The sequence below is a fragment of the Saccostrea cucullata genome, unplaced genomic scaffold, assembly GCF_032062105.1.
Source record: "Saccostrea cucullata isolate Sc308-1 unplaced genomic scaffold, CSIRO_AGI_Scuc_v1 ctg3598, whole genome shotgun sequence".
Classification (NCBI taxonomy): Eukaryota; Metazoa; Mollusca; class Bivalvia; order Ostreida; family Ostreidae; genus Saccostrea; species Saccostrea cuccullata.
The window spans coordinates 18,720-32,966 of NW_026932599.1; the positions used below are offsets into that span (position 1 = coordinate 18,720).

A 14,247-nucleotide genomic window follows, 5' to 3' on the forward strand; every position below is an offset into this window, starting at 1 on the left:
TGTACCATAGGTTTCCGCAACTGAAACTTGCTGAAACTTGAGGTTTACGCAAGGTTTCAGTATGCGTATACGGTTGGAATACATATGGTGTACCATAGGTTTCCGCAACTGAAACTTGCTGAAACTTGAGGTTTACGCAAGGTTTCAGTATGCGTATACGGTTGTAATACATATGGTGTACCATAGGTTTCCGCAACAGAAACTGTACTGTAAATTATACAATTTAGCCCAGCTTTTCAACCAAAACTCATGTTCCCCCTGAATTTTCATATTGGAAAAAACAAAACACACTCACACTAGTTTTCAAAGAATATTTAATGTTATTATCAACATTTACATACATTGGCTTGGCCATTTATTTTCTCTTGCATCATAAATATTTTTACAACTAAGTCCGAGCTCTCATGTCACAACAGGAGGACAGAGAAAATGTCTGCATTTAATGATGTCTCATACGTGAGAGATATAATCTTGCGAGAGGAACTTGGAACTGCAATCAATCAACTAAACCTGAATTCAGTATATGCAAGTCTAGTATCATCAAGGAAATGTAGAAGTACTTGGTATAATAAATGCACAAGTTCACATCAATAGTAGCCAATAAGCACCAAAGTGGATTTCTTTGTTAAATATTCAGTTTGTAGTCCATCATCAACCAACAGAAAAGTCCTTGGGTGGTCCACATTTTTGAAGACCCACTTGCACTTCAAGTTCAAGTTGGATTGACCTGCTCGTCAGTTACTTCAACCTATTGAAAATATATAAAAATATAGTTTAACAAAATCCCAATCTAAATAAAACAACATGTTAGATCCTCTTGCATACTCGCTACACAACATCTAACAGCATCCATAGAAGGTCACGTCAAATGTCAAATACCGAACAACTCAGACTATAGACTTATTCATTCCAATAAATTAAATACAATAATTTTTGCATTCAAGTATTTGATTGGTTAATAGAATTTAACGTCTGACTTGACACTCTACAGGATGCCATTAGATTTTAGCCAATGTGCGCAGATCTAACATTTAATTTTAATAAGATTGACAAACTGAAAGTTCCTAAAACTGTTCTAGCACAAGCCTTTGTTTGATTTATTTCAGATTTTCAGCATTTTTGTTCAGAATGATTTAAAATAAAATCTAAAAATTTACCAAGTGTAAAATCTCATTAGTTTATTAAAGTTGCCTCTTTTAAACACTTGACAAGGGATAATAAAATAAACAAACTTGAATTTATTTAAATGTACTGAATATGTATGTATGGATTTGTTTCTGATAAGATTTTCAGAGTAAATTAAGGATTTTTTTCTTCATTTTACTTGTTCATCAAAATATTTTTTTACCACTAACCTAGACCCTTAGACCATGATTCATGATATTTGAATAATAACTAGAGGCCCACAGACCTTATAGGTCACCTGAGTATCATGTAAAGCCTAGAAACAAAATATGTTTGTTCCCGGCCGACCCTAATATATAGTGCCGACCCTAAATTTTTTTTTAATGCTTTTGTCCCATGAAGTGCAAGATTTCACCCAGGGAATTATAGTCTCCAACTTTGCAAGCTTTTCAACATGTTCAAGACAGAAAGAAGTTTGAGTTACCTTTCTTTTAAGTCACAGAAATGCTTGAAAACACCATTTCTTTAGTCATTAATGTTACTTCTATACACTTTTTGATTCAAGAAGCAAAAAAAAAAATTTTCAAAAAAAAAATAATTACCTACCTATCTACCTATATTTTTTCAGCCTGAAAGGGGAAACAAATATATTTTTTTTCTAGGCCAAACAACTTACACTCAATTGAATTTTGTTCGTAATTTAAACAAAAAGCCATGAAATTCACAATTTTGAAAGACACACCTTTGTTTATCATAATTATACACTTAGTTAACATGCTTACTTTGGTTACTTAATACCCAAAGGTAGGTCAGAGTAATAAAGATACAATGCAATTCCACTTTATAACCACCAGTTGTGTACCCCACCCCACAGGAACCACTAACCCTGAGGCCACACATTTCAAAATTTACTAAATGTTTTGATAGGTTTTATTTCATCTTAAATGGTTTGATTAATTCCAAAGAGCTATATGACCCACCCTAGTACTAGAATCCCTGACCCTGGGGTCATGAATTTCATAATTATGGTACAGGACTCAATGCCGATTACAATCATACCAACAGTTTGACTGCTTGATGTTCAGGAGGGGAAAAGAAGAAGGGGATTTTCAAAGATTGCATGAATTTTAGTGGTTTTGGCCCCACCCCCTCCGCAGGGGGAGGGGGGGGATAAAATTTATAAATTTTGTTCCCCTTCACCAAAATTGGTTGAAATTGGTTGAGCGGTTGCAGAGAAGCTGAAAATGTTGATAATACTTATCTTAAATAAATCAAACAATTTTAGTAGGTAGCTCGCAAAATGAGAATTTCTAAGAAAATGTTAACATCTGTTTATTTCATTGAAACGTATAAATATATTATATAAAACTTAAAAAGTAGAGGAAAGCAGCTTACATTAACCCCCCCCCCCCACCCCACAACACACTGACTATGATCATGATGATAAATACTAAATAGAGAGATTAACATTACACAGTGAGATTAACAAAACAATAGAAAATAAAAACATAAAATTTATGCTTTAGTCCTTAATTTCCTAAAATAGAGCTACATAAATTTTATTAAGTTCTTACCCACTGTTAAAACATACCTTTTAACAGAAGTATTCTTCATCCTCTCCTATTAGCCTTAGTTTTCAGATGATTTGTTCAGTGGATATCTGAAATTAAAATAGATCAAGTTAGTATAGTACCGTACATTAATAACTGTTTTTGTTTTTAGCATGAGCTAAGAAAAGTCCCAAAAACCACTTGCATGTCCATTTCCTTGACCTGACATTCAGTTAAAATTCTAATAGACACGTGACAAAGAAAAAAATGATAGAAAATTGTATCATTTTAAAATGGACACACTCTGGTCTAATTCTAAGTGGTAGTCCTATCACAACCACAATTTAAAAGTTCTTGAAAAGGAATTATATCTGAGAGTGAGAAAAATTAAATAAGTTACAATTTTTCATAAAAGCAAGACTACATCTAAACTAGTGCTAATTGTAACGGGAACCGTTACAGATGTTCCCCAAACGCTCCCCAACTCCTCTTTGGTGCCATATTCCCTGTAAGCTTCATTAAATAAGACAAACTCTGTGCATTTTTTACTTTAACAACGTTTTCTCAGAAGAATACCGATTATATTCAAATTTTAGCATTGCACCCGTGCGCATGTGAATGCATGTGCGTTATGATCATATCATCTTGTCTACGCTATCTACATATCTTAATATACAATATATTAAAGCATTCAGTCCAAAAGTATGAAAAATCACTCTTTCAAATGTATTTTTCATTTCACTCGTTCCATATGCACGTACGTGCGTACACGTGCATGATGACCATACCTTCTTGTAGGAGTCCCTTATATCTATCTATTTTCTAAATCCCATCGTGTTTTGTTGACAAACAAGGGAGTTATAGCCATTTCAAGTTTAGGCCAATCAGATTGCAGCACACGTGCATGCGCGTGATTTCATGGTTTTTTTCTACATCATATTGTAGTATATCCTAATGCATGACAATGTTTTAAATTTCAAAGCATTTCGTCAAAAAACAAAGGAGATATAGCCATTTAAAGTTTCAGCCAATCAGATTGCAGCACGCGGGCATGCGCATGCTTTCATGAAAATTTTTATATATCACGCCGTAGATCTTCATAATGTAGGTCTATGTTCAAAATTTCAAAGGATTATGACAGGAAACAAAAAAGATATTGAGACTTTAGTTTCAGCCAATCAGAGCGAAGCGCACGTGCATGCGCGTGAGATCTTACTTTTTTGACCATGTCATTTTGTCTTTCCTTCTAATATATACTTATAATATGAATTTCAAAGCATTTCATCAATAATTTAAATAGTTATGTCTGTATCAGTTATATTGGACATTTATCGTGTTGCACGTGCGAGCTCTTGCAAGCACATGTGCATGCACATGCTTTCATGATAAATCTTATATTACAGGCTGTAGATCTCCCTAATGTATGACTATGTTCGAAATTTCAAATGATTTTATCAAAAAACAAAAAAGATATTGAGACTTTAGTTTCAGCCAATCAAAGCGAAGCGCACGTGCATGCGCATGCGATCTTGCTATTTTGACCATGTCATCTTGTGCATACTACTAATATATCCTTACATTATAAGTTTCAAAATATTTCGTCACAAAATAGAAAAGTTGCGGTTATATCCATTATATATTGGTCATTTTAAGTTTTGCACGTGCGCGCTCTTGCAAGCACGTGCGCGCAAAATGACCTTGATTCCGCATATCTACATAACATGCCTACCTACCCTAAAAAGGTTTCACCTAAGTCGGATGTGTAGTTTACAAGATCACTCGCGGAAAAGATTTTCCCAGGAAGAAAAATAATAATAATAATAATAAGAATAATAATAACTAGTGCTAATTGTAACGGGGACCGTTACAGATGTTCCCCAAACGCTCCCCAACTCCCTTTTGGTGCCATATTCCCTGTTATCTCTATTAAATAAGAAATACTTTATGGAATTTAGACTTAATCAAGGTCTTCCAAGACAAATACAAAATATATATTAAAAAAATAGGCATTGCACGCGTGTTCATGTGCGTAACGACCATATTATCTTGTCTACACTATCTAAAATTTTAATAATATCAAAGCATTTAATCCAAAAGTATTAAAAAATGCACTCATTCGAGTGTATTTTTTATTTTACTCATTTCACGTGCACGCACGCGCAAGCACGTGCATAATGACTACACCTTCTTGTAGGAGTCCCTTATATTTATTAAGTTCTAAATCCCATCCTGTTTGGTTGAAAAACAAGAGAGTTATAGCCATTTGAAGTTTCAGCCAATCAGATTGCAGCACACGTGCATGCGCGTGATTTCATGAATATTTTCTATATCATATTTTAGGATATCGTAATGCATGACTATGTTTTAAATTTCAAAGCATTTCGTCAAAAAAGAAAGGAGATATAGCCATTTAAAGTTTTAGCCAATCAGATTACAGCACGCGCGCATGCGCATGCTTTTATTAAAATTTTAATATATCATGCTGTAGATCTTCATAATGTAGGACCATGTTCAAAATTTCAAAAGATTATGACAAGAAACAAGAAAGATATTGAGACTTTAGTTTCAGCCAATCAGAGCAAAGCGCACGTGCATGCGCGTGAGATCTTGCTATTTTGACCATGCCATCTTGTCTATACTACTAATGTGTCCTTACATTATGAGTTTCAAAGCATTTTATCAAAAAATAGAAAAATTCCCACTTTATCTATTATATTGGTTATTTCAAGTGTTGCACGTGCGCGCTCTTGCAAGCACGTGCGCGCAAAATGACCTTGATTCCGCAAATCTGCATAACATGTCTACTTACCCTAAAAAGGTTTTACCTACCTCGGACGAACAGTTTACAAGATCATTCCCGGACAAAAAAGTACCCAGGAAGAACAAGAAAAATAATAATAATAATAACTAGAGCAAAGCTCGTTGCAAAGCAACGAGTAGGTCTTCCGTCCTGTTTTGACCGGAAGTGATGTCAACAAAAGAAAACAAAGAGCTAAGTAATATCCATTGACTTTATAATTTCATTTTGCGTCAAAACCATAAAAAATAAGCTATTTTGGGCTACTTCCGGTTTGACCGGAAGTGGTGTAGACGGACGGAAAATTAAGTTTTTATGCTTCCAGTGACATGTGTTACCCAAAAATATGTCAAGAACGGCAAAAATATGCATTTCCATACTACTTCCGGTTTGACCGGAAGTGACGTCACCGGATGTATTTTGATGACCTAGATAGATTCAGCTTAGCATTTTGAACAACTTTGCTTCTTTGACGTATTACAAATTCTAAATACTTTTTGAGATATAAAGGAAAAAAGTTTGGCCCCTCTCAGCCCTTTATAATAGGGGCCAGCCCTTTTTTCGAGATATTGTTTGAAAGATCAAGTAATTCTACACTTCTTTTGTTATATATGTCTTAACAAAATATTTTTATGTGAAAAGATATCGAAGAAAAAGGGTTAGAAATTTTAAAATTCTCGACATGCCATTTTTCGGACCATAGCGAGCGTCGGCGTGCAGCACTTCCGGTCAAAATGAAATGCATATGTCACATCTACATATATTGCTCTATCATTGCTGAAAAACTCAAGTTTCTATCATAAGCCGTTTTTGAGAAAACTCGTGGACAAAGTGACCCTCTGAAAATCACTAAATCGCTAAAATCTCAAAACCGGAAGTGACGTCATCAAAACAAAAAATTATATATCAGGTTTGCTTGATGTTCTATCAGTCCTGTAAGTTTCATGAAAATCGATCGAGCCGTTTCCGAGAAATCGCGTGCACAAAATCGGTAAGAAAAAAAAACAATAATAATAATAAAAATAGTGGAAAAGAAACCTAAGAATAACAAGAAGGTCTTCCGCTGAAGACGGAAGACCTTAATAAGAAACAGAGTAAAAACAATATGTTCCCCAACTTCGTTTGGGGAACATAATTATGTTTGTTTAAGATATGTAGGCCTTCTTTGATTCAAAATTATTTTATTTATTCCATTTTGCATCAAGGGCATATAACTATTTATATAATAAGACAGAACTATGACTCTTTAGTGGCCATTGTTGAAAATTGATTTAATTAGTGATAGAAATATGGCAAATGGTAAACAGCTATAAACAGAGAGATTACAAAAATCTTATTTGTGTATCAGTCATTTTATCAAGTCAATAAAATTTAGAAGTCATATAAAAGTATTATGTCAAATTTTCATAATGGGTCACACAGTGTGGCCCAATGGTTAGAGCGACACGCCTGAAGTCAGGAAGTAGGTGCTGATTCTTACATCACGGGTCTGAATCCAATGTAGTACATAGAGACCGCTCCCTCGGATGAGAGCAGAGACTGTGTTGGTGATGTATCCACATAAAGAAAAAGTTCTCTAAACGGATATAATAATTTCTACGAGCAACAAACAAATATTAGTATATGACTATATAATATCAATGCATGCAACTTAAGAAATTGATAATGGCCAATTGCTCATTTCATCAAGCTCCAGTCTATCATAATGCAGAATTTATATACAGGTAAACAATAGCTGTTCCCTTGATATCAAGAGAATCATGTTTATGGTTAATATGATTTAAAAGTGATTTCTGATATTTAGAAACTGCACGGTGCAGCACCACATTTAATATTTGAAGCCCAAGGTACAAAAATAACATAAGTATTTCTAATGAAGAATTAATCCATGCACACTAAATCAAGTTTTAGTTTGCTTCAATAGTCTTATTTATTTCATATAGATCAAAACATGCATATGTGTCCACAAGAAATTAAAATTTAATTTAAAATAAATATCATTTTAAGTTTACTTCATCATAATTATGCCTTGTAAGAAAAGATGCTTATGTATCTTTGTAAATAAATAGTTTATTCACTTTCGACATTTGCTTTAAAATCCTTATGTATGGTATGAAAATAAAATACTTCAACTTGAATAATGTGCGGCGTTATGAAAATTATCAAGTCACTTTCATAGCCCAAAAATCTGCAAGTTCTCAGGAATTTTACTTTCATGACTACAACATGTACAAATTGGCATTTCACAGTGATACAATACTACACGATGGCATTCTACCATCATGATGCCCTCTTACATGTCTAATATTTACGATTCTAGATTGCATGTATGTTAAACATGTTAAAAATATATTGAACCCCTTCCTCAGCTGCGCAGCACAGTCTTCCATCAATAATAAAAACAACTCAGCAAAAAATAAATGTACGATTCAAGAAACTACTTCTGAGAATAACATTGAACACATCCAGCAGCTATAATGAACAATAAAGCTCACCTTTTCTGAAAAAACATAAGCGTGGGGTCAAATCTTTCGATTTTCCAAATGAAAAAGTTAACACCGGATACAAGTACATAACGATATTATCCTCTAAAACCAACCTACATTTAAAATTCCGGAATACTACAACACGTTGTAATTTTTAAATTATGTAAATTTTATAAGATCGGGACGATGCAGAAAATAAAATAGCATATTCTAATATTCATACGAAAAACATGAAAGATAAATACAATGGTGCAAAATACATGCATGCGTTTAAACAGCAGTTAATTATATGTATAACAACCTAAGCTGAGAATGATTTACAAGGCGCTTTTTCACAATAATTACAACTGTACAATGGTCATTTTGAATTTTTGGAACGCGCCATTTTAGGTCAACATTATTCTTACGATTTCAGACGATAAAAACAAAAATAAAGGTGCTCTGAACTGTAAGAAATAACTACCTGTATCTAATCTGCCGTTTGGGGTGCCTTTCTTCAGTGTAGATTCAAAAGATCTTCTCATCTCTGTTGTTTTTCTTGAGCAAATTCTTGGTGTTTTCTTCGCCATTTTGTCCTTCTTTCTTCTCTGAAAATCTAACCAATGAGAGAGAAGCATTCTGCCGCGATACGCCACCTAGTGATTCAAATTCTTTACGGAAAATTCAGTTTCTCTTTTGGCAATTTTTTTTTTTTTACGTTTTAAATGAAAATGTCCTTGTATTTATATATGGCAATAGAATGAACAGTTTTGAATGATAACATAAAATTGATCATGGAATCGAAGGGGATAAAAACCGAATTTTAGACATTTATTACATGATTATGGTAATTGTTGAAACAGACTCCGACTGTCCTAATGTTTTCAAATAGAATGATTTAAAGTCACATGTACACATGTACTTCGATTATTGTGTAAAAAAAAAAAAAAGAAAAGAAAAGAAAATAGTATACAAGTCAACAAAGTTATGCTGATTGCATATTAACCAGATACGTGAAACTTAAAAGCAAAATATTGGGGTTATAAGAATTATTCATCAATTGTTGAAAATTTTCTTCTCAGAAAATATCAACAAGAATGTACAAGTCTATTTGTTATCTAAGAATTATTTCCTGTCACAGGTTACAAATTGAAGTGGTGAGATTTACCAATATTTCTCGAGAAGATCGATTATGTAGATGTAAAATTCATTCTTTTTTTATAACACTGTCATGTAAAAAATAAATAAATAAATAAAATCGTCAAACATGTCCCCCCCCCCCTCCCAAAAAAAAAATATTTCAGTTTATTAATGGTAAATCTCCATACTTCTCAGCTTTAGATGATGAACCAAAAAAATATTGGTCACTCAATACAGAAGATACGGAAACTCTTAATTTTGCAGGCAAATTTATATAAATAATATCATGTAATAGAAGTGGTCATAGTCCTTTAGTACACATGTCATATGTAAATTCTTCTTTATTCCTTTATAATACAGGGTTATTAATTGCTTTTAATAATTGTTTATTTGCTATTGATTGACTTATCTTTTCCTTATTATTGTAATAATCTCACACTTTTCTGATTTGGACTCTAAATTAGAAATAAAACGTTGTTTTAATATAATGTACTTAGAAATAATAATAACAATTATAGTAAAAAAAAGTTATAATTATTAAATAAAATAGACTTAGTTTTCATAGGTTGCGTTTCATTGACCTCTAAATATTTTTAATATTTGAAGTTTACAATGGTGTCAAACAAGGAATACCATTAATTGTCGATTTCTTTTTTGTGGTTGCCGATTTTTTTTGTGGAGAAATTGTAAAATAATAATGAAATTTTTTAAATAGTCTATTGAACTAGCTATAGCAAATATTCTCCTTACCAATAGATTAATTTTATTATATTAGATTGGTAGGTAAATATTTAAGAAGTTTGTCTATTTTCTTTTAATCACCAACACATAAAAAAAAAACTTCTTATGCTAAATATGAAACATTCTATGAAATATTTTACATATTAACACATTATACATATGACATGTTTGATTTTAGGTGAAGTTTTATATAGTGTGATTTATTTTTAATTTTGAATGTTCAGAAACCTTGGTGTCATTAGAAAAGGCTAGTTGTGTATACCATGTACTGCGTATATATATTACGCCTGGTCACAGTCCATTGTTCCTCTAAAGTAGAAAAACCTCTCAATCCACATAGAATATACAAAAAATACACCAACACGGTAGCAGGTGTCTTCGCGACACGTGTCTCCCCACCTGTGGTACGTGAGGACAGGTGCCCGCGAGTGGGATTCAACGTAAAGAATTGAAAATTTGATCAACTTACAGACTACTTTAAATTTATTTTTAAAAAAACTAAGTTCTAAATCACATATTTAGCACATTATACATCTCAATACGAATATAATTGAACATATTACTAAAAACTATACCGCGTTTTCAGTGATACTGCATTAATTAACATCACGAAAGCAAGATATATGAAATAAAACAATTAAAAAAAAAAAGCCTACACATAACATACAATCTAATTAAAATTTTGAGATTTTCCATTAGCTCCCAGGATATTGTTTCACAAAAGCAGACTTTTTACATATAAGAGTTCCTCGAACAAATGGAAGATTTAATTTTAATTAGATTAACATAAGGATATGGAAATAACGAACAGTATTCAATCTCAACGTCCATTAAACAAATATACAAAACAAGAGCAGAGCAAACACGGACCTCCGAAACATCAGAGGTGGGATCAGGTGCCATGGAGGAGTGAGCATCCCCTGCTGACCGGTCACACCCGCCGTGTGCTCATTGTCATAATCAGGAAATAACGGAAAAAATCCGTAGTCAATTCAGTGTATAAAATGCTGCAAATCCTGGGAAACATGACATCAAATTTTCAGGGCATGTTTTCTTGTAATATTTTTTAAATGCTGTAAAACCGCGGCTTACGAATAAAATGTTTTCACGAAGACGGAAATAAAAAAACATATATGTAGATATTAAATCAATGTTATTATAAAAATAACTAGTACATGTAACTATTGAACTATATATATATGAATAGTAAAAAAGGCTTCCTAGTCAATATGTATTGTTAACAAATTGAAATTATTGAAATGATATCCATTAAGGAATATTAATATAGAAACATGTATAAAGAATATAAATGCAAACCTTTCTATCTCAGATTATGTTCACTCTCGTAATTATCTGTATTTCATGCACCATGAAGACACACTTATTTTCTTTTTAAACAACTTTACATTAAACGTAATCGTAGTTTTGTGAAAATGATGTATGTTTTCAAAATAATCAATTCCCGAGGGGGAGTATTGAGTTGGGTAATGTAGAAAATCCTTGTGCGAGGAATCGATTTTGTTTAAAAATAATATTTTGAATTCCGACACAATATGAAATACATTTAATATGAAGCAAGGATCTTGTATAATATGCTTATCATTGATATCAATATCGGTATGTGTAAGTTTACACAGAGCAGGCACATCACAAAATCTGAATATGAATTATTAGATATTTAAAAATAAAACCAATTTTTTTTTTTCAAATGTGTAAATAAATATAAGGATGATATGAGTTGATTTTTCTACCCTTTTGAAAAAAAAATTATAGAGAAAAAGTTTCAGTTCGGTTTCAGCATGCGGAAACCATATGGAATCGAAATCAATAGTAAAAAGATCATATGCATATGAGTTGATTTTTCTACCCTTTTGAAAAAAAATTAGAAAAAGTTTCAGTACTGTTTCAGCATGCGGAAACCATATGGAATCGAAATTAATAGTTTCCGGAAACTGAAACCTACTGAAACTAAAACGTATCGTTAAATTAACGTTTCATTAAATTTTACATTGGTTTCCGTTTTGCGGAAACTATTAGGAAACAAACCTAATGGTTTCAGTATACGGAAACCCAACTGAAACTTGCTGAAACTATTATATAGTTTCCGCATTGCGGAAACCATACAGGAAACTTCAACGCCAAGTTTCAGCAAGGTTTCCGCATAGTTTCAGTTTTGCGGAAACTAGACTTTTCATCCAGTGGACGTCACCTTGTGCAACATGTACGTCATAATCTTTTTCTTTAATTTTGAACGTTCCATGCTTTAGGTAAAATATACAGATAGTTTTAAAGAAAAGTATTTGAGTGAAGGAAGGGGGGTTGCAAGAAACTATTTCAGAAGAATTATTTTGTTTATTTTTAATCTTAAGTGTAAAATATTTGAAACTAAGTTTATATATATCATAGTACAATCCTATAGATAACGGCGTCTGTGGCGTAATCGGTAGCGCGTCGGACTGACAATCTCGGGGTCGTGAGTTCGCTCCCCGGTATGGGCGTTGTTGGATTTTCTACAAAAATGGAAGCCGTGCACTATTTCGACATAGTATGCTTACGCTATATAAATCATTAGAACACTATGCGAGAATAGTAGGGTATGGGTTATATAGAGACAAACTGACAGGAGGCATAATAATTATGAATGGATAATTTGTTTAAAGTCTTGGTGTTGTTAGTTATTGACATTGAGAAAGCTTGGTTTGGTGATGTAAGTGATTGACATTGAGAAAGCTTGGTTTGGTGATGTAAGTGATTGACATTGAGAAAGCTTGGTTTGGTGATGTTAGTGATTGACATTAAGAAAGCTTGGTTTGGTGATGTTAGTGATTGACATAGAGAAAGCTTGGTTTGGTGATGTCAGTGATTGACATTAAGAAAGCTTGGTGTGGTGATGTTAGTGATTGACATAGAGAAAGCTTGGTTTGGTGATGTCAGTGATTGACATTGAGAAAGCTTGGTTTGGTGATGTAAGTGATTGACATTAAGAAAGCTTGGTTTGGTGATGTAAGTGATTGACATAGAGAAAGCTTGGTTTGGTGATGTAAGTGATTGACATTAAGAAAGCTTGGTTTGGTGATGTAAGTGATTGACATAGAGGAAGCTTGGTTTGGTGATGTAAGTGATTGACATAGAGAAAGCTTGGTTTGGTGATGTAAGTGATTGACATTGAGAAAGCTTGGTTTGGTGATGTAAGTGATTGACATTAAGAAAGCTTGGTTTGGTGATGTAAGTGATTGACATAGAGAAAGCTTGGTTTGGTGATGTAAGTGATTGACATAGAGAAAGCTTGGTTTGGTGATGTTAGTGATTGACATAGAGAAAGCTTGGTTTGGTGATGTTAGTGATTGACATTGAGAAAGCTTGGTTTGGTGATGTAAGTGATTGACATTTAGAAAGCTTGGTTTGGTGATGTAAGTGATTGACATTGAGAAAGCTTGGTTTGGTGTTGTTAGTGATTGACATTGAGAAAGCTTGGTTTGGTGATGTAAGTGATTGACATCGAGAAAGCCTGGTTTGGTGATGTTAGTGACTGACATTGAGAAAGCTTGGTTTGGTGATGTTAGTGATTGATATTTAGAAAGCATGGTTTGGTGATGTTAAGAAAGCTTGGATTGATGATGTTAGTGATTGATATTTAGAAAGCATGGTTTGGTGATGTTAAGAAAGCTTGGTTTGGTGATGTTAGTGATTGACATTGAGAAAGCTTTGTTTGTTGATGTTAGTGATTGACATTAAGAAAGCTTGGTTTGGTGATGTTAGTGACTGACATTAAGAAAGCTTGGTTTGGTGTTGGTAGTGATTGACATGGGTAGAATCGGTTTTGTTTAGGGAATGATTTGGACACCAAATGTCACAGGAGGTAAAAAATAAAGTCTCAATCTGGACTTGAACCCAGGGCCTGTGGAATACCATGCCAGCATTAAATCACTGAACCATTGAGACCCGATATATTGACTGACTTTCACACAGTACATATTTATTAAAAATGTTTACTCTTTGTAAATTATTTTGTGGAGAATGTTGGTATTTTAACCATATTTGCTGTGATTTAAAGCTCACTTTTTCGTTAATTCCCAATCATGACAAGGAACACACGGGGGTATGACTGGTCGGCAGGGGATGCTCACTCCTCCGTGGTACTGGATCCCACCTCTGATGTTTTGGATGTCTGTGTTTGCTCTGCCCCTATTTTGTATTGTTTTATGGACTTTTGATCTTGAATGCTGTTCATTATCTCCATATTTTTCTCACTTGAGTTTTCTATGTGTTGGTTTAATTTACCTAAGCTTTTAAATTCATCAGTATAGTGTACATTGCCATACATGAGGCTAAAGCAATTAATTTCTATAGTTTTATCTCCATCTATGCCTCTAGAAGCATCCACAGCACTTTCTTATTAAATGGATAGAAAATGAAATAAATTTGTTTT

The 14,247-nt window shown here is 33.1% G+C and overlaps 1 long non-coding RNA gene across 2 annotated transcripts; it reads right to left on the reverse strand.

Annotated features, from left to right (window-relative positions):
• Positions 1 to 569: 569 nt before the first annotated feature.
• LOC134235567 (uncharacterized) lies at positions 570 to 8,601 on the reverse strand. Of its 2 annotated transcripts, none has more exons than XR_009985436.1 (3): positions 8,422 to 8,601; positions 2,717 to 2,785; positions 570 to 748 (listed from the first exon to the last, which is right to left on the reverse strand). It is a non-coding gene; the product is annotated as an uncharacterized LOC134235567 (long non-coding RNA). The 2 variants fall into 2 exon arrangements; XR_009985435.1 differs by lacking the exon at positions 8,422 to 8,601 and adding an exon at positions 7,968 to 8,119.
• Between the last annotated feature and the right edge of the window lie 5,646 nt (positions 8,602 to 14,247).